General features: G+C 40.2%; 2 pseudogenes; both read left to right on the forward strand.

Moving 5' to 3' along the window:
* The first annotated feature begins 4,677 nt into the window (after positions 1–4,677).
* Positions 4,678–14,790, forward strand: LOC467462 (large ribosomal subunit protein eL8-like; annotated as a pseudogene).
* A 2,468-nt stretch (positions 14,791–17,258) lies between these two features.
* Positions 17,259–18,751, forward strand: LOC100611410 (abl interactor 1-like; annotated as a pseudogene).
* The last annotated feature ends 7,547 nt before the right edge of the window (positions 18,752–26,298 follow it).

A 26,298-nucleotide genomic window follows, 5' to 3' on the forward strand; every position in this document is an offset into this window, starting at 1 on the left:
AAAACACAGGAAGCAAAGCACCATGATCAAGAGCCAGCAGAAACAACAGACTATAGCACCAAATCTGTAAATATTTCACATATTGGGATTATCAGATATGGATCCTATTCTATCCTGCTCTATTCTATTACATTCTTACTTAAAACATTTAAAGAAATTAAAACTTCTAGAAATAAAAAAATGAAATTAAAAATTCAACTTCATACTGCAAAAGAGAAATTGGAAGCTGGAGCTGAAAAAATTAAGCAGGGGGCAGCAATTAAAGACAGGAATACGGAAAATACGAAAGAGATGGTAAGAAACGTAAAGTGAAAAGATCTAACATATGCCTAATGGGAGTTCCAAAAGGAAAGAAGAGAGGAAATAAAGCTGAGCCAATATTTGAAAAGTTAATGGCTGAGAATTTTCCAGAAGTGATGAAAAACACCAATCCTCAAATTCAAGTTTTCTGATATATCCCAAGTAGCATCAATAAAAAGAAATCCACATCATAGGGTGTGACTTTCCACCAGTGAAATTGTGGAGCAACAATAAGAGAGGAGATATGAAAAGCACCCAGAACGAAGGACAGATTACTTATAAGGGATGACTGATGGCTAAATTCTCAGCAGAAAAAATAACTGTCGATCTAAAATTGCATATCTTGTGAAATGATTTTTCAAGAATGAAGGAAAAAATACATTTTCATATAAACAAAAACTATATGAGCTTACCACCAAGAGTCCTGTACCAAAGGGAATTCTAAAGGATATCATCGACACAAATGAAATATAGCTCCAGATCAGAGGTCTGAGACATAAGAAGGAATCATAAGGAAAGAAACAGAAATGTATGTGGGTCAATTTGAATAATATTAACTATAAAACTGGTATGTTATTTGTGGAGCTAAAAAAGAACTAATTTATAAGCTATCTAAGGTATTTGTATTGTTTTGATGGGTTTTTATTTAAAACAGATATATCTATATCTATATCTATGTATCTATATATCTATATATCTGTTCCTTATTCCTTTGGAGTAAGGGAATGGAGGCAGAAACAGAGGGAACTCAGTTCAAAAAAAAAGGCAAGAAAGGAGAAAACAGAAAAAGTGTGACAGATAAGAAGTGACAGTGGTGGGAACTGGATGGTATCCAGGCTTGAAGGTGCTGAGATTTGGCTGCCTGGGGCCAGCGGGGAGGGGAAGCTGAGCTTCAGCATGGTCCTGGAAACTAGGAGTAGTTCCCTACTGGGACACCACTCCTGCCTCAGGGGCTGGCTTGGCAAGAGTATAGTGATCCAGGGTGCAATGCCCAAACAGCCAGCACGCTCAAGCATGTTTGGGTATCATTAGTCCCAGAAAACCCAGTGCAGAGTGGCATCTGCTTCAGGAGAGCTGTTGCTGTTAGGCAGTCCTGCGCTGGGGGTGGGAGTGGGGGATGCAGAGAGCTTGAGAAGGGAAGCTAGCTGCAGTTGTTTCAGGGTTCAGAGAGGGCCACTGCGCTGCAGGGAGACAGCAGTGTGACAGGGCAGGGTACCTGGGCAGGAGCTAAGGGGAGAATCCAGTCTGGTTGATGGTGCAGAATGTTTGAGGAGCCCTGCAAGACCCAGTCTGGGGGTTTGGTCCCTGGTTTCCAGGTACTGAGGAAGATTGAGACAGAGGAGGAAGGCTAAAAGAATGTCATCTTTCTATTGTCATCTCTCCTTTCCAATTACTCTCCCTCTAGGTCAGAAGCATTTCTATTTGCTTTTTCTACTGGTAAATCTACATTAAGAGACCTTCAGTTTTCAGAAATTGCCCCTGTCTTTTCATTACAATTCTAGGTATGAATTTATACCTCAGTAAGGTTGTAAGTAGGCAACAAAACCATATCAGCCGTAAAGCTTTTTTTTTTTTGAAGACAGAGTCTTGCTCTGTCACCCAGGCTGGGGTGCAGTGGTACAATTTTGGCTCACTGCAATCTCCGCCTCCCAGATTCAAACGATTCTCCTGCCTCAGCCTCCTGAGTAACTGGGATTACAGGTGCATGCCGCTTGGCTGATTTTTTTGTATTTTAGTAGAGACAGGATTTCACTGTGTTGCCCAGGCTGGTCTCGAACTGCTGAGCTCAGGCAATCTGCCCGCCTCGGCCTCCCAAAGTGCTGGGATTACAGGTGTGAGCCACCACGCTGGGCCTTTTTGTTTGTTTTTAAGTATATCTTTTCTGTAGGCAACAACCAAGTGGCAAAGTAAATACTTCTAACACTATTTACTAATAGGCTTGCAGAAATCATTATCAACCTAAAGAAATACAACTACTGTAAGAAAGCTTTGCTGGTAAAAGGGAAACAAAAATAGTGTCACTAGAAGTTGCATTTTTCTGTGGAAATGTGATACCATCTATAAGAAAATATTAAATCCTTAAAAAAAACAAAAACAAAAAAAAACTAGCCGTTCAGCCCAGGCATGGTGGCTCACGCCTGTTCTCCCAGCACTTGGGGAGGCCAAGGCAGGTGGATCACCTGGAGTCAGGAGTTTGAGACCAGTCTGGTCAACATGGCAAAACCCTGTCTCTACTAAAAAGACAAAAATTAGCTGGGTGTGGTCGCGCACGCCTGTAATCCCAGCTACTCAGGAGGCTGAGGCAGGAGAATAGCTTGAACCCAGGAGGCAGAGGTTGCAGTGAGCCGTGATCGCACCACTGCATTCCAGCCCGGGCGACAGAGTGAGACTCCATCTCAAAAACAAACAAATAAATAAATAATAATAAACTAGCAGTTCTGAGAGCCCCAAGAACCATTCATTTATTCACTCAACATCTACCATGTGCCTTTTCTATGCCAGAGACTGTGCTGTTGATAAAGTGAATGAAACATGGTTCTAGAGTTTGAAAGACTTATTGCTAGTAGAGGGAGAGAAATATGTAAAAAAATAGCTAACAACAGCAAAAAATTATAATTCTAATAAAATGCTTTCATGAATGAATAGACAAGAGCTAACATTTATTGTCAAGCACTATATAAAGTGCTCTATATCAACAATCAAATTCAATAATCAAAGTATTGATAATCAAATTCAACCCATATGACAGGCATATGTGGTGAGTGCTATTATTTTCCTCATTTTACTGATGAAGAAACTGAGCTCAGAGAAGTTTAAAGATGTGCCTGAGTTAGTAAGTAGTAGAGCTGGATTCAAACCAGTGACCTCTAGCAGTTGAGGAAAAGTCCGTGAGAACATGACTCTCAAAAAACAATTAGTGCTTGAGTCCAGGAGTTGGAGACCAGTCTGGGCAACATAGGAGACGCTGTCTCTACAAATAATTTTAAAAATTAGCCAGGTGTCATGGCCTACACTTGTGGTCCCAGCTACTTAGGAGGCTGAGGTGGGAGGATCACCTGAGTCTGGGAGGTCAAGGCTGCAATGAGCTGTTATTGCGCCGTTGCACTCCAGCCTGGACAACAGAGCAAGATCCCACCCTGTAAATTAGGTATTTCCTGGTATGAAGGCTGGAGGAGATGAGTGAGGGTAGGGCAGTCCTGGAAAGAGAGAAGATGGCGCAAGGGTTTGGGAGACAGGACCCCTGGGGTCTGTTAGGGATGCAGGGAGCAATTGGTGGAGCACTGGGTGACGGGTGGGGTGGAGAGGGGAGAGAAGGCTGCAGAAGCAGCAGGGCCCAGAGCACAGGCCCCCTGTGTCCTATTGAGGAATGGCAGGTTTGTTTCATGAAAGGCACTTAAGCAGGAGAGTGACAGGATCAGATGGGCATTTCAGCAAAATTGTTCTGGCGGCAGTGCGGATTAGAGAAAAGGAGGCAGGAAACTATTTGTCTCTGTCTCGGGAGACCAGGAAAGTAATCCCGTTCCTGAGAATTTAGCCTGGAGAAACTCTCAAACATCTGTTCAAAAACAGCAATGCTCCACTGTTTGTATTAGCAAAAAACCCTAAATGTTCTTCCACAGAGAATAAATAAATAGATTGTAGTATAGAGCCATAGTAGAATACCATATGGTAGTTAACATGAATGAATTAGGGCAACATGTGGCAAAAAGAAGAAAAAACAAAATTGAGTGAAGGAAGCAGGCTGCAGAGAATATATACAGTATGACGTTATTTTAGTAAAGTTTAAAAACCTACAAAGCAGCACTTTGAATTGTTTATGAACATATAAATGTCTACAGAAAATATTAACATACGTGAGATTGATAATAGCAAATTCATGAGAATGCCCTGGGAAAGGGGGACTCAGGGACTAGGGGACGAGCTAGTCAAGGTGGGTTTCAATACCTATATTTTTATATAATACATATTAATACATATGTAGTAAGTAAGTAGTGGAGCTGGATTCAAACCAGTGACCTCTGGCAGTTGAAATATACATTAAATACATAAATTTATATATATTTCTTTAAATAAATTGGCAAACATGACATGATAATGTTGAGAAGTTGATAAAACTAGTAGAACACAATTGTTTATTATTCTCTGTACTCAATTGTATATTTGAAACAGATTATGTCATTTTTAAAAAGTGAAGCTTGGACCCAAAAGCAAAAGAACAAAGAGGAAGAAAGAAAAGAAAGCAAGCACTCTGGAAGCAGTGCAGCCCAAGACAGGGAGCTGGGAGATAGACCCCGCGATGTCCTCCAAGAAGTGGCGTGAACTGGTGCAGTGGCAGCAGGAAACGGAGGCCGTGGGAAGCAGGTGGACTGTTGGGTCATGGGAAGTGGGGGAGGCAGTGGAATCCAAATGACTCCCAGCATTTTGGCTGGTGTGGCTGAGTGGGTGGACAAGCCAATCACCAAGAAAGGGAATGTAGGAGAAGTAACAGGTTTGGCTGGGGTGTGATGCACAAAGATCAGTTTCAGACTTGTTCAGTTTGACATTCTTCCAGGAAGAAACATCCAATATGCAATATGATTTTTAGGCTGGGGGTTCAAGGTCTGGGACAGAAATAGAAATTTGGTCATCATCAGCATTTGGGGGAAATCATGATCATTATGAGATTATAAGTCTTAATTTAACAAAAATGCACATATATACTATGCATAACAATTAAAATGTTTTGTTTTGCTTGTTTTTGTTTTTTAAAGAGACAGGGTCTCACTCTGTTGTCCAGGCTGGAGTGCAGTGGTGCTGTCATAGCTTGCTGCAGCTTTGGACTCCTGGGCTCAAGTGGTCCTCTCACCTCAGCCTCCTGAGTGGCTGGGACTACAGGCATGAACTACCATGCCTGTCTAATTTTTAAATTTTTTGTAGAGATGGAGTCTTGCTATGTTGTCCAGGCTGGTCTTGAACTTCTGGCCTCAAGTGACTTTCCTGCCTTGGCCTCCCAAAGTGCTGGAATTATGGGGGTGAGCCACAGCACCTGGCTAAAATATGTTTTAATGGAAGATGAGCTCAGGTACGAGAAGTATCATATGTAAGTAAAATACTAATTCTGACTTTTACTCATTGTATTGGAAATTCTAAAAGTAGTAACCTGCCCCATTACCTATGATGTGGAGTATTGTGTGGTCTGAAGGAACTTAATAATGATCCACCAGCAAAAAGACATTGCCAAATCACCAATGGGAAACCAAACTGATGTTGGCAACCCAGCTAATGCTCAGAATCACCAGGGTAATCTACAAAAGTGATGCAGAATTCAGACTGACTGAACCAGAATCCTGGGGGCGGGGCCTAAGAACCAGATTTTTGAAAAGCTCCATAATCAGGCTGGTCATTGGTTGGGTGTAGGAGATGCAGTAACAGTTCCCGGAGAGCAGTCGCCATCTGCCTTGGTGGGGTCTGTCTGCCTTGGTGGGGTCTGTCTGCCTCTGTGTGATGCTCCACTGGGACCTTGGAAAAATCATTTCAACTCTTTGTTTTTTGGTTTATTCATCCATAAATGGGGGTAAAAATAGTATCTACTCTTGGGTTAGCTGTAAGGATTAAATGAATTAATTTATGTCAACTACTTATAATAGGGTCTGGCATAATAGTATAAACATGCCATAAAAGATAGTTACTAGTTTTTATTAACATATATGCCACAAGTGTACTGGTACACCATTTCTGCTACTATTTTTGTTAATAAAAATATCCTAATAATATTTTTTAAAAGAATAATAGTCTATACTTGAGTCCTTTATGCTAAGATTGTCACTTCTCCTATCTTCCAAGCCTCCTGAGGTTTTTGCCTTACTTGTTCTATTTCTTTGGCACAGGACATTTATCCTGGAGCTATTGGAAACATGGAGGCATATTTTATGCACCAACTACCCTGAGAGAGTTTTGGCATTCAATAGTAGGTGGATTCTGATTCAAATGGTTTATTACTCTCCAGGTGCCTCAGCAGACCTGATGATATTCAGAGTTTCTGGCAGCTTCAGAGGCAGTATTTCATTGGTTAAGAAAATTGCTTCTAAGCAAATCTGGTTTGTTGGACTTCAGGCCCATGCATGCCCTAAAGACCTAATTATATGGACTTAAACTGAGTTAGAAATATTATATTCCAACCAGATTTTTGAAGGGAAGATTCCCGAATTATTTTGGTAAACATAGGGTATTAATCCAAAAAGGTGCATAAAGATGAAAAAGAACACATGTACATTATAGACATACTCTTAACCAATCTTACTAATCACCTCATGCTAACCATGCACCTTGGGTATATTTTGTGAATATCATGATGACTCATCTTGACAGAATTCCTTCCTTTGAGCTGGAGATGCAAGGTTAAAAAAAAAAGAATTTTCCTTTACGTTGAAAGTTACTCAGCAGTTTTAACTTCATGAGAAGCTAATAATTATAAGATTTTTACCTATTAAGCAGTTAATTCTAAACAATTACTAAAGCACATTTGGAGAGCTAAGACAAAACAAAGCCAAGTGAGAGAGGGAATGAAATGATGCAACATTAAAATTTCAACACAGAATAAAAATGCTCAACCTTACCAGTCATTAGGGAAATGCAAATTAAAACCACAGGGAAATACCACTACATACTTAGCAGAATGGCTACAATCAGAAAAACTGACAATCAACTGTTGACAAGGATGTGGAGGAACTGGACCTCTCAAATACTGCTGGTGAAATTGCAAAATGGTACAGCCACTTTGGAATCAGTTTGACAGTTTCTTATAAAGTTGAACTATGCTACTATTTGTCCCAGCAGTCTCACTCTCAGGTATTTACCCAAGAGAAATGAAAACTTAAAACAAACACCTTTATGTAAATACTTATAGCAGCTTTATTCATAATTATCCCAACCTGGAAACAACCCAAATGTCCTTCAGGGGGTGAATGAATAAATAATCTCTGGTATATCCATGTGGAAGGCTGAATAATGACCCTTCAGATAATATCATGTCCTGATACCTGGAACCTGTGAATGTTACCTTATATGGTAAAGAAAAAGAAAAAAAGACTGCAAATGTGATTAAGTTAAGGATCCTGGCATGGGGAGATTTCATGTATCCTTATAAATGAAAGTTAAGGGGAGATTTGACTCTAGACAGACAGAAGAGGAGGCACTATGACCAGAGAGGCAAAGATTGGAGTGATGTGGCCATAAGCCAAGGAATGCTGGCAGCCACCAGTAGCTGGCAAGTAACAGATTAGCCCCTAAAATTTCTAGAGGCCCTGCCAACACCTTGATTTTAGTCCAGTAATACTGATTTTGGACTTCTGGCCTCCAGAACTGTGAGAGAATAAATTTCTGTTGCTTTAAGCTATCAATGTGGTAATTTCTTATAGCAGCCATAAGAAACTAATGCCCCACACAATAGAATACTATTCAGTGATAAAAAACGAACCAACTATTGATATATACAACAACATGAATGAATCTCTGATGTATTATGCTTAGTGAAAGAAAGACTCAAAAGGCTGTATCTTTCATATATCACTGTATGATTTCATTTCTATAACATCCTTGGAAAGGCAAAACTACAGGAATCAAGAACAGATCCATGGTTGCTGGAGTTAAGGTTGATTATGAAGGAGCAGCCTCAAGAAGATTTTTGGGATGACAGAACTGTTTTTGTTTTGTTTTGTTTTTTTAAGACAGAGTCTCACTGTGTCACCTAGGCTGGAGTGTAGTGGCACAATCTCAGCTCACTGTAACCTCTACCTCCTGGATTCAAGTGATTCTCCTGCCTCAGCCTCCCAAGTAGCCGGGATTACAGGTACCCACCACCACGCCTGGATATTTTTTGTATTTTTAGTAGAGACAGGGTTTCTCCATGTTGGCCAGGCTGGTCTCAAACTTCTGACCTCAGGTGATCCGCCTGCCTTGGCCTCCCAAGGTGCTGGGATTACAGGTGCGAGCCACCACGCTCGGCCAACAGAACTGTTTTGAATGTTGATTGTGATGGTGGTTTATACACTCTATTTACTTGTCAAAACTAAAAAAACTGTATAGCAAAGAGAGTAAATATTACTGTATGTATACTTTAAAATAAAATTTAAAAAACAGCTCAAGCTTTAGCAGCCAGGAAAAATGTTGAAGTGTTAAACTTCAAAGATCATGTAACACAGGTTCCTGCCCTAAGAAGCACTGGTTTTCAACTCAGACCTCAATCAGAAAATTTCTCTTTCTATCAAAGCAGAAGTTAACCCTTTCTTTGGTGGCTGACAGTATATGCAACACAAAAGAGTGGAACTGAGAGCATCTTTTTATAGACCACTGGAGAGAGAACACAGAGTTCATATGAGAGAGAGGAGAAAGCTCCTGGGCCATGAGAAGAGAGAGAAGCCTCATTTCCAGGGCACTTGGTAACAGGAGTCTGCATTTGTAGGGTGTATTAAAAGGAATAAACTTCTTTAAGAACTATTCTTGGCCGGGCGCAGTGGCTTACGCCTGTAATCCCAGCACTTTGGGAGGCCGAGGCAGGCGGATCATGAGGTCAGGAGATTGAGACCATCCTGGTTCACGTGGTGAAACCCCATCTCTACTAAAAAAAAAAATACAAAAAATTAGCCGGGTGTGGTGGCAGGTGCCTGTAGTCCCAGCTACTTGGGAGGCTGAGGCAGGAGAATGGCATGAACCCGGGAGATGGAGCTTGCAGTGAGCCGAGATCACGCCACTGCACTCCAGCCTGGGCGACAGAGCAAGACTCTGTCTCAAAAAAAAAAAAAAAAAAAAAAAAAAGAACTGTTCTTAAGGTGAATTTTATTTATTTATTTATTTATTTTTGAGATAGAGTCTTGCTCTGTCGCCAGGCTGGAGTGCAGTGGTGCAATCTTGGCTCACTGCAACCTCCGCTTCCTGGGTTCAAGCAATTCTCCTGCCTCAGGCACCTGAGTAGCTGGGACTACAGGCACGTGCCACCATGCCCAGCTAATTTTTGTATTTTTAGTAGAGATGGGGTTTCACCATGTTGGCCAGGATGGTCTCAATCTCTTGATCTCATGATCTGCCCTCCCATAGTGCTGGGATTACAGATGTGAGCCATTGCGCCCAGCAAGGTGAATTTTAAACAACCAAAGACTGAGAATTTCTGCTAAAGGTCAAGGATGCAAGAAAGTGACATCCTACTGCATGCAGATCTGAGTGAGACAAGAGATGAGAGGCATAGCAGAGTTTGGACAGTACAAAATGTAAAGTGGACCAGAGTAGAGCCTATTCTCAGTCATATCAACCTCACTAAAGGTTTTCACTCAGAAGGGAATGAGTGTTTCTGACAGAATCCTTGCAACATTGGTCATCTATAGTATTCATTATGCTTGACTGTAGTGTTAGCATTCCATGTACTAGTTCTGTTATTGTCAACAGTTCTTTTGTTGCTTTCACAAAATTCAATGTTGAAGTAACCCTTTTAGGCACTGCTGCCATGCAGGCTTGTTAATGAGAAGCAAGTTGAGTGCTGGAGGATGATTACCAAAAATGATCGTTTGAGTTTTGAAATACTGTAAATACCATCTCTGAAACTTGTGTGGTCCAAAAACTTAAGCAGTACAAAATGCAGTCTTGTTATTTTGTGGTTAATAAAACTATTCAGGGTGCAACATTACAAGAAGGTAGAGTTGTTCATTGATTGCCCTGGATAATTTTAAGAGTTTGACTCTGCTATCCAGTCTATCCTGGTCCCTGCTGGAGTTTGATATCATATGGCAGCAGTTTATTGACATAAATATTTCTGGGGACAATTCTGGGTCCTGTGGCTGGCTGAGTCTTCTGGGACAGCAAAAATGATTCCAGGAATCTCTGGGTTAGTTGGCTCTCATCTCGATGGCTTAATCCAGAGACTGGGCCAAGAATATACTGTGGACTCAGGGACTCACTTCAAACTCTGCACTTCTTGATATTGGAATTGTATGCATTTTCCCTCCCTGGCCTAGGCCTCATTTTCATATTCCTCTGCTGAAGATAATAATTTTCGCTGATCCTTGTTTGAGAATCAGGGTTGGGCAGATAATGGAAGCCAACTGACAATTGCCTTATATTTGAATTAATATAATTTCAGGTATGTCATCACTGTGCGTTTTGTTCGTTTGTTTGTTTTTATAGTAATTGGGATTAATTCATTATCTTTGACAAGTTGAAATCAGGCCAATTATCTGTTAGGCCAGTCGAAGTTTGAGAAGAAAAAGCATGGTGTCATCTTAAAATGTAGTGATACTGAGCCTGCTTGTCCTCAGATCTATTCCTCACTCTTCTCCTGCTCTGCAGGCCTGTTTCTCAGCCCCTTGTACCAACTGAAATCTAGCTGAGTTTGACTAATGGGAGGCTGTTATAGCCAGAATAATGGTTCCTCAAAGATGTCCACACATTGCCTGGCAAAAGGGACTTTGTAGATGTGATTAAGGTTATGAGATGGAAAGATTATTGTGAATTAGCCATGTGGACTCACTCTAATCATATGAGCCCTTAAAACAGGAGAGAGTTCTCCGGCTGGCAGCAGGAGAGATAAGGCAGAGGGGAAGTCCGGGAAATTGGAAGCATGAGAAAGACTTGATCTGCCATTGCTGGCTCTGAAGATGAAGGGAGGCATGAACCAAGGAATGTGGGGGCAGCCTCTAGAGGTTGAAAGTCACTCCTATTTGACACCAAAGAAAGGAAACTGGGACCACAGTCTTACATTATCATGGAGCTGAATTTGCCAACAACCTGAAAGGGCTTGGAAGCAGATTCATACCTAGAGCCTTCAGAAAGGAATGCAGCCCTGCCAACATCTTGATTTTGACCTTGTGAGACTCTAAATAGGGGACCCAGGTGAGCCACACTGTACTGGGACTTCTGCTGTACATTTGTGACCCCTTGGGGTTGTAGTAATATTAGTTTTTCATATAGTCCCTCCAACCCAAGGGTCCTAAGAGCTTCCTGCTGTTGCTCTGCCCATCTGAGGTAACATCCATTCTCAGGTAGTCTTCTCAGGTAGTCTCAGATGCTGAGATCCAGTCTCAGCATCTTTTATCTCCTGTGTTATCAAGTCAGTGTAGTAAATTCCCTCTGCTTTAACTATTCTGAGTGGTTTCGATGTCCTAATTTGACCCTGTGTGACAATTATAGGATAATAGATATCTTGAAGTTTTTGGTGGTGTAGGAAGGGGGATGCAATAATTCATTCATTCAATAAACATTTATTGACAGTCTATACTATATATCAGCAGTGAACAGGGAAGACAATCCTTGACTTCAATGAACTTTGCTCTTTAGTCAGGTAGGCAGAACTCTAATCAGGAATTGAAATAAAGCATTAGTATTGTGATAAGCGAAGAACAGAGGCCTATGAGAACATAGAGCAGGGAGTTCTTAAACTGATCTACGATCTAGGGAAGGACTCAATAAAGAGGAAATATTTAATGAGACTTGAAGATTGAGTAGGCTTATCCAGATCTTCCAAAAGTATAATTAATAAGGTGGGAAAGTGGGGTTGGTAGAGATTAAAACAACCCTGTTTTCTCCTGCTAGAACTTTAAATTGTTTTATTAAAAACAGTTTCTCTCAGTCCTGACTCTGTTGATAATATCAAGGTATTGGTTTTGAATAAACACTATGAGTCAGCAGGGTTACAGTAAACTCATAAGCTTAGTCAATGTCTGATTCTTGTCTGTGCAGAAGGAATGAATCAATAATGTGAAGGAAAGGTTAATATCATTTTCAAATATTATAAAGTTCTGTTGGATTGCCTAACCCAGCAGCCATTCTCAATTCCTTTCTTGCCTGCCCATCACATTTCCATTCAGAGGCTTCTTTTCCCAGCCTCTTGTAGCTGGGAGCATCCCTGAAACATAGGTCTGGTCAACCAGACTGAAGCAGGATTTGTTGAGGATTTTCTGTCTTCCTAGTGAAAAGGACAGACGGGGCTTATGCTGCTTTTCCTCTCTTCGTACCTTGAATTGAGATATAATGTCTGAAATCACAACAGCCATTTTGTGGTCATGAGGCAACAAATGCAAATTTAAAAGCCATTATGATAAAGCATCGTCTATAGTAGAAGAGTATTTCCCAAATCCTGTTTGCTCCTTATATAGAATCTAGCCTTAGAAGCCTTTGACTTGAGCTTTACTGAGGAAGAAACTGCATATGTCAAGCAGGAAAAACAAAAGCAAAAACGAGCCTTTTTCTTTACTATATAAGTAATATATGTCGATTTTAGATAAATTACATATGATGCGTGAATTTTTAAAAAACCTAGATAGGACTTCTTGTTTCCCACCTGGCATGTAAGAAGCATAGAAGTTACCACATTGGCCTTACAATAAGTAAAAAGCTGAACAAACTGAAAAATTGAGAACTCTTCTTAGATCTGTCAGAGAGTGAGATCACAGGGCAAACTGCTGCCTCAAAGACTGGAGAGACAGACAGGCAGAAGCAGAATCACAACTTACTGGAGCAGAAACCTCTGCGGAACCAGTGACAGGATAACTGAACTGTAATTGATGAATTAATAGAGGCTCAGTGTGGGCAGCTCTCAGAGTTAAAAATTCCAGGGAGACCCAGTCAAGGTGGGGATGGGGGCACACTTTTGTGAGTTTTACTTCTGGGAACTCTACCAGGTCCTCACAATAAATATCGGATAATGTTATTGGATAATAAAGGAATAGGAACAATATTTGAAGCAATAATGACTGAGAATTTCCCCCAAATTAATGTCAGACACCAAACCACAGATCCAGGAAGCTCAAAATCAAGCAAGATAAATGCCAAAAACATTGCAACTAGACATACCATATTAGATCATAAATATTGTGCTTCTGGCAGGGGGAGGGGAAAAAGGAGCCATTTTGAAATACACCAGAGCGTTTTATTCTTCCTAACAAGGCCCGCCTCAGGAGAAACTATTTTACCAGAGCCCTACTTGCTGGGGCTTTATCACGGCCTAACCTACCTGGGGGAAGTGAAAGACCCAACTCCAGCCTCCTCTAGCTATCTTGTCTCACCTAAGAGGAAAAACACCTGAAAAGCACTTGTGAAGTTCACAGTGCAGGGGCACAGGCTCAACAAAAGACTGAGACCAGGCTGGGTGCAGTGGCTCACAACTCTAATCCTAGCACTTTGGGAGGCTGAGGCGGGCGGATCACCAGAGGTCAGGAGTTTGAGACCAGCTTGGCCAACGTGGTGAAACCCCGTCTCTACTAAAAATACAAAAATTAGACAGGCATGGTGGTGCATGCCTACAATCCCAGCCACTTGGGAGGCTGAGGCAGGAGAATTGCTTGAACCAGGGAGGCAGAGGTTGCAGTGAGCTGAGATTGCGCCACTGTACTCCAGCCTGGGTGACAGAGCAAGACTCTGTCTCAAAAACAAAAAAGAAAAAAAGAAAGAAAGAAAGACAACAACAATAAAAACTGAGACCTAATCGTAGGACTATAGAACACTTCCTCCCCCTCCGCCCAGACACCTTACCACTGCATTACTAAAATCCTATTTACTTTACTTTTTTTTTTAAAACTCAGTACACCATGTTCACCTTTAACAAAAGCTTAAAAGGCATACTAAAAGGCAAAAAATGCTGTTTGAAGAGACTGAATGAGCATCAGAACCAGACTCAGATATGACAGGAATGTTGGAATTATCTGACTGGGAATTAAAAAAACTATAATTGCTCTCTCCTCCTGCCACCCAAGATGCTGAAAAGAAGGCCAAGGGCAAAAAGGTGGCTCTGGCCTCCGCTGTCGTAAAGAAGCAGCAGGCCAAGAAAGTGGTGAATCCCTGTTTGAGAAAAAGCCTAAGAATTTTGGCATTGGACAGGACATCCGGCCTGAAAGCGAGCTCACTCGTTTTGTGAAATGGCCCCGCTATATGAGGGCAGAGAGCCATTCTCTATAAGCGGCTGAAAGTGCCTCTTGCGATTAACTAGTTTACCCAGGCCCTGGAAGGCCAAACAGTTACTCAGCTGTTTAAGCTGGCCCAGAGACAAAGCAAGAGAAGCAGCAGAGGCTGTTGGCCCTGGCTGAGAAGAAAGCTCCGGGCAAAGGGGGCATCCCCACTAAGAGACCACCTGTCCTTCGAGCAGGAGTTAACACCGTCACCACCTTGGTGGAGAACAAGAAGGCTCAGCCCGTGGTGACTGCACAGGATGTCGAGCCCATCAAGCTGGTTGTCTTCCTGCCTGCCCTGTGCCATAAAATGGAGGTCCCTTACTGCGTTATCAAAAGGAAGGCAAGGCTGGGATGTCTAGTCCACAGGAAGACCTGCACCAATGCTGCTTTCACACAGGTTAACTCGGAAAACAAAGGGGCTTTGGCTAAGCTGGTGGAAGCTATCAGGACCAATTACAATGACAGATCTGATGAGATCTGCCGTCACTGGGGAGGCAAGGCCCTGGGTCCCAAGTCTGTGGCTCACATTGCTCATATGGAAAAGGCAAAGGCTAAAGAACTTGCCACCAAAGTGAGTTAAATGTACACTGTTGAGTTTTCTGTATATAAAAATAATTAAAATAATACAAATTCTTCCAAAAAAACTATAATTGATAAGCTAAGGGTTTTAATGATAAAAGTAGACAACATGGAATAGACAAATAACATAAACAGAGAGATGGATATTCTAAAAAAATGCTAGAGATATGAAAAGACTGTCACAGAAATGAAGAATGCCTTTGATGGGCTCATTAGAGATTGGATATGGCTAAGGAAAGAATCTCTGAGCTAGAGGATATGGCAATAGGAACTTGTAAAACTGAAAAGCAGAGAGAAAAAAGGCTGAAAAATCAGAACACAATATTCAAAACTGTGGGACAACTACAAAAAGTATAGCATATACATAAATGGGAATATCAGAAGGATAAGAAAGGAACAGAAGCAATATTTGAAGCAATAAAGACTGAGAATTTCCCCAAATTAATGTCAGACACCAAAGCACAGATCCAGGAAGCTCAGAGAACATCAAGCAGCATAAATGCCAAAAAAAAAAATTACAACTAGATATATTATATTCAAATTTCAGATGAAGACAAAGAAAAATTTGAAAAGAGCCAGAGAAACAATAATCTCCCTTTTGAGGAACAAAGATAAGGATTACATATGACCTCTCCACAGTAACCATGCAAACAAGAAGAGAATGGAGTAAAATACTTAAAAGTACTAAGAGGAAAAAAAAAATCCATCAACCGGCTGGGCGTGGTGGCTCATGCCTATAATCCCAGCACTTTGGGAGGCTGAGGCCGGTGGATCACCTGAGGTCAGGAGTTCGAGACCAGCCTGGCCAACATGGTGAAACCCTGTCTCTACTAAAAATAAAAAACTTAGCTGGGCATGGTGGTGCATGCCTGTAATCCCAGCTACTAGGGAGGCTGAGGCAGGAGAATCACTTGAACCTGGGAGGCAGAGGTTGCAGAGTGAGAGATCATGCCACTGCTCTCCAGCCTGGCCCACAGAGCAAGACTTTGTCTCAAAAAAAAGAAAGAAAGAAAAGAAAAGAAACCAACTTACATAATGATAAAAGGGTCAGTATTCCAAGAAGACATAAAAATCCTTAATATGTATGCACCTAACAATAGGACATCAAAATACATAAAGTGAAAACTGATAGAATTGCAAGGAGAAATAGATGAACCCACTATTATAGTTGGAGATTTTAACACCCCTGTATCAGAAATGGACAAATACAGCAGACAGAAAATCAGTAAGTACATAGTTGAACTTAACAGCACCATCCATCAACTGGATGTAGTTGGTATCTGTAGATTACTTCATCCAATAACAGGAGAAGATAGATTCTTCTCAAGATTCCATGGAACATTCACCAAGGCAGACCCATTTAATTTTTAACAAATTAAAAAGAATAAAAATCATACAATATCTCCTCTCAGACCACAATGAAATTAAACTTAGAAATCAATAACAGAAAGATATCTGGAAAATCCCCAAATACTTGGAGATTAAACACTTCGAAATAACACATAAGTCAAAAAAGAAATCTCAAGAAAAATTAAAAAATATTTGGAACTAAATGAAAGGAAAATACAACTTATCAAAATTTGTGGGATGCAGTGAAAGCAGTGCTTAGAAGGAAACTTATAGCATTAAATAAATATATTAGAAAAGAAGAAAAATCTACAGTCAATCATCTAAGCTTCCACCTAAGTAAACTAGAAATGGAAGAGCAAATTAAATTCGAAGTAAACAGAAGAAAAGAAATAATAAACATTTGAGCAGCAATCAATGAAATTGAAAACAGGAAGTCAATAGAGAAAGTCAATAAAATCAGTTTTTACAAAAAAGCTAGTTTTTTGTAAAGGTCAACAAAAGTAATAAGCCTCTAGCCAAGCTAAGAAAAATAGAGAGAGAACAAAAATGACTAATATCAGAAATGAAAAAGAGTACATGACTGCAGATCCCATAGATATTATTAATACATGGATGATAAAGGAATATTATGAACAGTTCTATATCCAGAAATTTGATAACCTAGATAAAAATGGACCAATTTCTTGAAAGACACTATCTGCCAAAACTCACGCAAGAAGAAATAGATGATCTGAATAGACTTGTGTCTACTACATAAATTGAATCAATAGTTAATAACCTTCCAAAACAGAAAGCCCAGATGGGTTCACTGGTAACTTTGCCAAACATTTAAGGAAGAAATTACATTAATTATTTACAGTCTCTTCTTGAAATAGAAGCAGAAGTAGTACTTCTTTACTCATTCTGTGAGGCCATAATTATCTTACTACCAAAATCAGACAAAGGCATTACAAGAAAACTACAGATATATCTCTCATGAACATAGATACAAAAATCCTCAACAAAATATTAACAAATTGACAATACCAGGTGGCAAGATGGTTTGGATCCAGGCTATGAGGTGCTGGGAGCCTCAGTAGAACTTTCTGCCTCTGTTTCTTTAATGCAAGAGGAACCGATACAGAAGGGTGGAAAATGGCAGAGCTGCAGATGTTACTAGAGGAGATCCTGTCTCACAAGAGGGCACTGATAGAGAGTTACCAGAACCTGACCCAGGTGGCGAACTACTGTGAAGACAAGAGAAAAGCTTTAGAAGAGACCAAAGCCTACAAAACCGGACCTCCAGTTAGTGTCACTTATCAAAAAACTACAGTGTCTAACAATGTACTCCAGCTGGTGAACATCCAAGCCTTTCAACTTTGAAGAATGGAGTCTTTCATCAATCATATCTCACAGACCATGGATATTAATAAAGAGAAAGTAGCTCGAAGAGATATTGGTATTTGGACAACAAATAAGATTACATCAAGAATTCACAAAATAATAGCGCCTGCAAATATGGAGTGTCTTATAAGGTATGTTTGGATACCTATTGCCTACACAGTTCTGAATGATGTGAACCATGGTGCCAAGCATGTAAATAACCAGCCTGCAAGAATTGGCACACTGCCAGCCAGGCGCGGTGGCTCACGCCTGTAATCCCAGCACTTTGGGAGGCCAAGGTGGGTGGATCACCTGAGGTCAGGAGTTCACGACCAGCCTAGCCAACGTGGTGAAACCCTGTCTCTACTAAAAACACAAAAAATTAGCCAGGTGTGGTGGCGGGTGCCTGTAATCCCAGCTACTCGGGAGGCTGAGGCAGGAGAACTGCTTGAACCCGGGAGGCGAAGGTTACAGTGAGCTGAGATCGTGCTACTGCACTCCAGCCTGGGTGACAGAGCAAAACACTGTCTCAAAAAAAAAAAAAAAAAAAAAAAAAAAAAAAAAAAAGAATTGGCACACTGCCAAGAACAAGAACAAGAGCAAATCCTTCTTTCCAAAACCACCAAGTTCTCCCGTATGAGGCCAGGGATTCCTGGGACAGAATACTCCTTATAAAACCCTGGAACCCATTAAACCCCCAACTGTTCCTAATGACTATATGATGCATCCTGCTAGGTTTGGAAGTCATCATAGTCCAGGCAGGTCAGCTTCATTAAATCAGAAACCAAGGCAGACAATGAAAGTAGTGGAGGAAGGGAAGTCAAGAAAACAGAAGAAGCAGTAGTGTTAGTATTCACATAGCTGTACCTATACCTTCACCCCCTATTATTGGATAGTTTAACTCCTCCACCACCGACACCACCAGATAATGTTCTCATGTTTGATGACTTTCCACCTCCACCACCACCCACTCCAGTGGATTATGAAGACGAGGAGGCTGCAATAGTTCAGTATAATGTTTCATATGCAGATAAGGATACTGCAAGGCCCCCAAAGAATTATATTGAGAACATCATTGCAGTGTATGATTATACAAAAGACAAGGATGATGAGCTGTCATTTATGGAGGGTGCAGTCATTTATGTTATAAAGAATGTTGATGGCTTATATGAAGGAGTCTTCAATCAGGTGACTGGTCTGTTCCCTGGGAGCTGTTCCCTGTTGAATCAATCATTCACTATGCCGATTAATTTTTTTTTTTTGCTTTTAAAGTAGATTCTTGTTATTATTCAGTCATACTGTGGGACTGTTGTGGTTAACAGAATCATCTTAGTATGTTTTAAAATGTGCTCATATTTTCAGGACATGCTATTTTATTGATATAATTGAATGTCTACCCATAAGCATAAATCTTTGAAGCAGTTTGTGTATTGCTAAACAGCAATTTATACAAGAGGCTGTCCATAACTGATGATGCTTATGTACTTACTTACACATTTCTAACTTTATGACCAGCCTAAATGTTCTGGGGAAGTAGGGTGTAATATTTAACAAATCATGGTTCAGATTGTACATGTTTAGGGCCGCTTGGTTACTAATGAATGCTGTGTCAGACTACTTAAATGCTAAAGTCAGAAAACTTAAATGCTAGTGCTCATCATACTTTCTGTTTAGATTCTCTTATTTTAAAAAATACTGTTTGTTTAAAGCATGCATAAAAATATATGTTTTGGAATATACTTAAAAGTTCCAAGATGCTTCCAGTTTGTGTAATATTTCCCTGGAGGACTCATACTTAGGTATCTTAAAATGAGTTGAATCTCCAAGGTCTTCATGAAACAAAAGAAGCAAATGGAGGGTTATCTGTAGTGCTGTAATTTGTACCTAAGTTTTTTAAGGAGTGGGATTTACATTATAATTTTTTTCCACTCATAAATATATAACTGAACCAAAGGTTTTTGTTTTTCTTTCACTGATTTGCTTTAAAAAAATAAACGATAGTGACTTATTGTAGAAGTACAGTTCTATTTTCTCAATATATTAACTTGGAAAAAATTGTAGCCTTATCTCAATTTGTCCCAACAACAATGTGATGAATTTTTATAGATTCAAAATCTGAGATGATTATTTAGAAGTTAATCTACTGAATTCCATTTTTAAATAACCATTTTTTTTTTTTTGAGATGGCGTCTCGCTCTGTTGCCAGGCTGGAGTGCAGTGGCACAATCTTGGCTCACTGCAACCTCTGCCTCCTGGATTCAAGCGTTTGTCCTGCCCCAGCCTCCTGAGTAGCTGGGACTACAGGTGTGCACCACCATGCCCAGCTAATTTTTGTATTTTTAGTAGAGACACGGTTTCACCATGTTGGCCAGGATGGTCTCGATCTCCTGACCTCGTGATCCTCCCACCTCGGCCTCCCAAAATGCTGGGATTACAGGTGTGAGCCACCATGCCTGGCCTTAAGTAAACTTTTAAAGCTAAGAGAATTTGCCAAAGTGTGCACATTCATTTTGTAGGTAAAATTCTTGAAGATTGTCACATCATTCCTTCAGTTTTACAGTGGACTATGGTATACCAATTCAACAAAAGGTAATTATAAGGGTCTTTTACATATTGTAAAACTGGATGCAATTGATTTGTGAATAGGCACTATTTATTCCATTTCCTGACACTAACAACATTAAGGTTTTAAAATAAAATAGTTGGGAAAGAAGGTAGATCAGGTATTATTCTGTGAACAGAGATATACCTAACCAACAGATTTGTATTGTCCTTCGACATAATTGAAATGTAACACATGTACTTTGTGTGTCTTCTCTTAATTTAAGGCAGGGCTAAAGGAGTGTTTTCTCTTGTTATCGTGTATGTAATTCTATATTGCTTAGGATATTAAAGTAGAACACTCAAGTGTGAGTTTTGGTGTATTGAGGATTTGTTTGGATTTCAAATTATGGTTGTATACTGGATGTTACAGACTTATAACAGCATAATGAACGGTAAGACTAGTGCAAAACATTTATTTTTGAAAATTAAAGGCCATTATTGCTGCCAAGTCAATGTGATTGTTTTAACTTTAAACAAAGTGTCATTAGTGATCAGTTAGCTGTCTTCTGCTTTTCATTTTTCAAGTGGATTGTTCTCTTAATTTATAGACAAACTTTTTGTCTAAATTTTACATAGTCTTTTATAATAAACCATTCTCCTGTATGAAATTTGGGATAGTGTTAAAATACAACTAATGTGGACTTAAATGCAGACTTCACAATTTTCTAATCTTCACCCTGTGGTGAAATAAGACAAACCATTTGAATTTTAACATTAATTATTTATTTGTGTAATGGCTTTACATGTGAATATTAGTAGTGTAAACATACCACATATAACCACCAAGATATCTTAATTAGAATTTATAGGACTAGAATGATAGGACTAGATTCATATGGCTTAATTACATTTTTAACAATTTCTGAAAAAACTTTGCCAAGAAAATATTACTCATTAAAAAATTAGCAAATTGAGTCTAACAATGTTCAAGTGGGATTTATCTCAGGTATGCAAGGTTGGTTCAACACTTGAAAATCAATTAATGTAACTCATCACAACAGATAAAAGGGGAAAAATCACAAGATCATATCAATAGATGCAAAAAAAAGTGACAAAATCTATCATCAATTCATGATAAAAGCTCTTAGCAAATGAGGAATAAGGGGGAACATCTACAACTTGATAAAGAACAGCTATAAGCCAGGTGTGGTGGCGTGTGCTTGTAGTCCCACCCACTCGGGATCAGTTGAGCCTGGGAGGTGGAGGTTGCTGTGAGCAGAGATCATACCACTGCTCTCTAATGTGGGTGACAGAGTGAGACCCTTGTCTCAAACACACACACACACACACACACACACACACACACACACACACCACAGCTACAAAAACTTATAGCTAACAACATACTTATGGTGAGAAACTTATTGTCAAAGGATAGACAAATAGATCATGGGCAAGAATAGAAAGCCCAGAAATAGACCCACATAAATATAGTCAAAAGGAGCAAAGGCAAGACAATGGAGCTGTTAGGATTCTTAGTTTAATATCCTAAATTAAATATCCTGTAATACAATATAAAGACAGTCTTTATAACAAATGATGCTGGAGCAACTGGACACCTACATGGATAAAAATTAATCTAGACCGAGGTTTTATATCCTTTACAAAAATTAACTCAAGATGGATAATTTACTTTAAAGTGCAAAACTATAGAACTCCTAGAAGATAACATAGGAGAAAATTTAGATGACCTTTGGTATGACACTGACTTTTTAGATTCAACCAAAGACATGACCCATTAAAGAAGTAATTGATAAGGTGAATTTCATTAAAATTAAAAACTCTTTCAAGAGATAATGTCAAGAGAATAAGAAGCCCAGGAGAAAATATTTGCAAAAGACACATCCGATTAAAAAAACCCCACTATTGTCCAAAATATACAAAGAACTCTTAAAACTCAACAATAAGCAAATGAACAACCCAATTAAAAAATGGGCAGAAGCCCTATACAGATACCTGTCCAAAGGAGATGTACAGATGGCAAGTAAACATATGAAAAGATGTTCAATATCATGTTATCAGGAAAATGCAAATGAAAATGACACTGAGTCCAGGCACAGTGGCTCATGTCTGCAATCCTAGCAATTTAGGAGGCCAGAGCAGGTGGATTGCTTGAGCCCAGGAGTTTGAGACCAGCCTGGGAAACATGGTGAAACCCTGTCTCTACAAAAAATACAAAAATTAGCCAGGTGTGGTGACATGTGCCTGTAGTCCCAGCTACTAGGGAGGCTGAGGTGGGAGGATTGCTTGAGCCTGGGAGGTCGAGGCTGCAGTGAGCTGTGATTGTGCCACTGCACTCCAGCCTGGGTGACAGAGTAAGATGTTGTCTCAAAAAATAAAAGAAAATGACAATGAGACACCACCATATTCCTATTAGAATGGCCAACATCCAAAACACTGACACCAAGTGCTGGTGAGGATGTGGAGAACAGGAACTCTGATTCATTGCTGGCGGGAATGCAAAATGGTGCAGCCACTTTGGAAGGCAGTTTGGTACTTTTTTTTTTTGAGACGGAGTCTTGCTGTCTTGCCCAGGCTGGAGTGCAGTGGTGCGATCTCGGCTCACTGCAAGCTCCACCTCCCGGGTTCATGCCATTCTCCTGCCTCAGCCTCCCGAGTAGCTAGGACTACAGGCGCCCGCCACCAGGCCTGGCTAATTTTTTTGTATATTTAGTAGAGACGGGGTTTCACTGTGTTAGCCAGGATGGTCTCCATCTTCTGACCTCGTGATCCACCCACCTCGGCCTCCCAAAGTGCTGGGATTACAGGCATGAGCCACCACGCCCGGCTAACTTTTTGTGGTTTTAGTAGAGACGGGGTTTCACCGTGTTATCCCGGATGCTCTTGAGCCCCTGACCTCGTGGTCCGCCCGCCTCGGCCTCCCAAAGTGCTGGGATTACAGGCGTGAGCCACTGCGCCTGGCCTGGTACTTTTTTATAAAACCAAACATACTCTTACCATATGATCCAGCAATCATACTCATTGATGTTTACCCAAATAAATTGAAAACTCAGGTCCACACAAAAACCTGCACATGGATGTTTACAGCAGCTTTATTCATAATTGCCAAAATTTGAAAGCAACTGAGATGTCCTCCAGTAGGTGAATGGATAAACTGTGGTACATCCAGACAATGGAATATTACTCAATGCTTTAAAAAAAAAAAAGAACCATGAAAAGACACGAAGGAAATGCATAAATGCATATTACTGAGTGAAAGAAGCCAGTATGAAAAGGCTACATACTGTATGATTCCGACTATATGACATTTTGGAAGAACATAAAAACTATGAGACAAAACTACAGAGACAGTGAAAAAGATCAGTGGTTTTCAGGGGCTACGGGGAGGGAGGGATGAACAGGCAAAGCACAGAGGATTTTTAGGGCAGTGAAACTATTCTGTATGATACTACAATGGTGAGTTCATGTCATTAAAAATTTGTCAAAACTCAAAGAATGAACAAACCAAGAGTGAACCCTGATGTAAACTATGGACTTTAGTGATAATGATGTATCAATGTAGGTTCATTAATTTTAACAAGTATACTACTCTGGTATGGGATGTTGGTAGTGGAGATTGGGTCGGGGATGGGGGGGTGTATGGGAATTCTTCTGCACTTTCACTCAGTTTTGCTGTGATCCTAAAACTGCTCTGAAAAATGAAGTTTTTTTTAATCCTACACTTTATTTTAGTGAAAAGCCAGGGTAGATACATGCCATCTTTGCCAGTTAGTTTCCCTGGCCAGGCTACATGGCTCTCAGAGAAATTCTTGGAACCACACTGGTACCTGACCTTATTTGACTTGGATACCATATCAGATGTCTAAGGTAGCATCTTCATGCTTTATTGAGGAATGCAGAAAATGAAAAAATATCTTTCTTGCTAAAACAAATAAATAATGCACCCAGCATTTACTCTTATCAACTTAACATAGAACAGTTGTTCCAACAATTCAACTTCTAATAATTTAGTATGATAAAATAGGCATTTAAAGATGTTGAGTATAGCATTATTTATAATAGTAAAAATAGGAGTCAATTTAAATATTAACCAGTAGGGAATCAGCTATATAAAACAAAGTGAATATATACTACTCGACAAAGAAAAATGTTGAAGCGGATCATATTTATTAGCATATAAAGCTGTCCACACCACGCTATTGCAGGAAAATAACAGGTTAAAAACCATATTGATAACTGTGTGTGTTCATAAGTAGTATCTCTAGGTGGTAAGATTTGGAGCGTGTGCCAGTTATCAATGTATTGCCTCTCAGCTCCCAATTCATCCTTCATTACTTGCTCTCCAAAAATGGAGCTGATCTCTTTCTACATTTTCCCTTTGCCAGCTGGCACATATGTTAAGATTTGTCAGTACGGGGAGCTGGAGTTGGGAGCCAGAGTTACCTTGCAGAAGGACTGGGTTTTCCTCCCTGGTTCCAGTGTGCCATCTTGGCAAGGCTCCTACGGCCAGACATTCCTCAAACACCCTGACCTGTCAGTTGGTTTTGTAGCAGGATGTCTCTGGTGAGTCACCTCCCAGTGAACAGTGTTCCCTAGCATCCTAGAGAACAGATTTTAAGCAAGTTTTAACATCACAGCAGCACAGCAGCACAGTAGCATGGTAACTTCCCTGCCAGCTACTAAACCACAGCTGTACCATCTCCAACAACATCTAGATCTGAGCTCTGAGAGGGCTTCTTCCTGGGTAATTGATTTCAGACGTAGGGGTTGTGGCTGCTCATACCTGCCATTCTCAGGTTCTTTGGCATTCTCTTTACTTTTAATTAGCCAACTCCTTGTTTCTCTGTTGCCCTGTTACAGTCAATAATTCTTTATATTAAACTTTTCCTGCTCAAAAAGAAAAAAATATATAGATAAAATTACCTATAATCCTACTCTCCTTGTGATAACCACTATTTACATCTTGGTTTATATGCTTTAAGTCTTTTTTTTTTTTTTTGAGACAGGGTCTTGCTCTGTCACCCAGGCTGGAATGTAGTGGCGCCACCTCAGCTCACTGCAACTTCCGCCTCCTAGGTTCAAGTGATTCTCCTGCCTCAGCCTCCCCGGTAGCTGAGATTTCGGATGTGCGCCACCATGCCTGGCTCATTTTTAGTAGAGTTGGAGTTTCTCCATGTTGGTCAGGCTGGTCTCAAACTCCTGACCTCAGCCCACCTTGGCCTCCCAAAGTTCTGGGATTACAGGCATGAGCCACCGTGCCTGGCTGTACTTTAAGTCTTTTTTTCTTATGAATGTGTGTGCATTTATTGTGTATGTATGTAAATATATAGAAAAACACATATCTATATACATACATACTATTTTAAGAAAAGGTAAATCACATTATACAGTTTTGTGAGCTTTTCTGCATCAATATTTGGAATGGTTGCATAGCACTTCACTTGGTATATATACCTTAAATTGTTTATATTTCCTTCCAGTTTGGGATTATTTCCAATGTTATGTTATTATAAACAGTGCTCCATGAACATCTTTATGCCAGATCTCTCTTGTTCATTCCTCCATATCCACTTTCTACCCTTTTCCTTCTTTCTCTCGGCTCTACTCTTCTTCAGGGATTACATTAACTGGTTCCTTTGCCCTCTGACTTCCGGTCAGCTTCAGGCAATACCTCTCCCCAGCAGGAGATTGGAGGGACGAGGGTGAGATCAGAGTGTCAGTCCCCTGGTTCTTTCCTTATGAGGGCTCCTAGAACTGGCTGTACTCCTCGACCGAAGAGCACTCTTCTCAAGGGGGCCACCTCCATACAATACTTCCTTCCCAGTTCTTAGAACCCGTCCCTTTCTTTTGGGCCTAAGGGTGGCAATAGCTTTGCTGCTGCTGCTAGCCCTGGGCACCTGCACTATCCCTTGCAGTTTTTCTACAACTCCTCCACATCTTTATGAATGAACACCACTCTAATTATCTTGGTTTGAATGTGCTAGTTATTTTCTGACTGATACAACCATTGCACCTAAATGTTTATGTATGTCTTTAATTATCTTCTTCAAGTAAATTTCTAGATGGAGAATTTGCTTGAACATTGGGTACACTTGTTTTTAAGATGTGTAACACATGCATTGGCATTCATTTTAGATGGACTGTCTACAATCTTGGTGATACAGAGAGTCACCCTTAAAAAATGTGCCTGGGCTGGGGGCAGTGGCTCATGTCTGTAATCCCAGCACTTTGG

This window comes from Pan troglodytes, chromosome 15 (genome assembly GCF_028858775.2).
Source record: "Pan troglodytes isolate AG18354 chromosome 15, NHGRI_mPanTro3-v2.0_pri, whole genome shotgun sequence".
Taxonomy (NCBI): Eukaryota; Metazoa; Chordata; class Mammalia; order Primates; family Hominidae; genus Pan; species Pan troglodytes.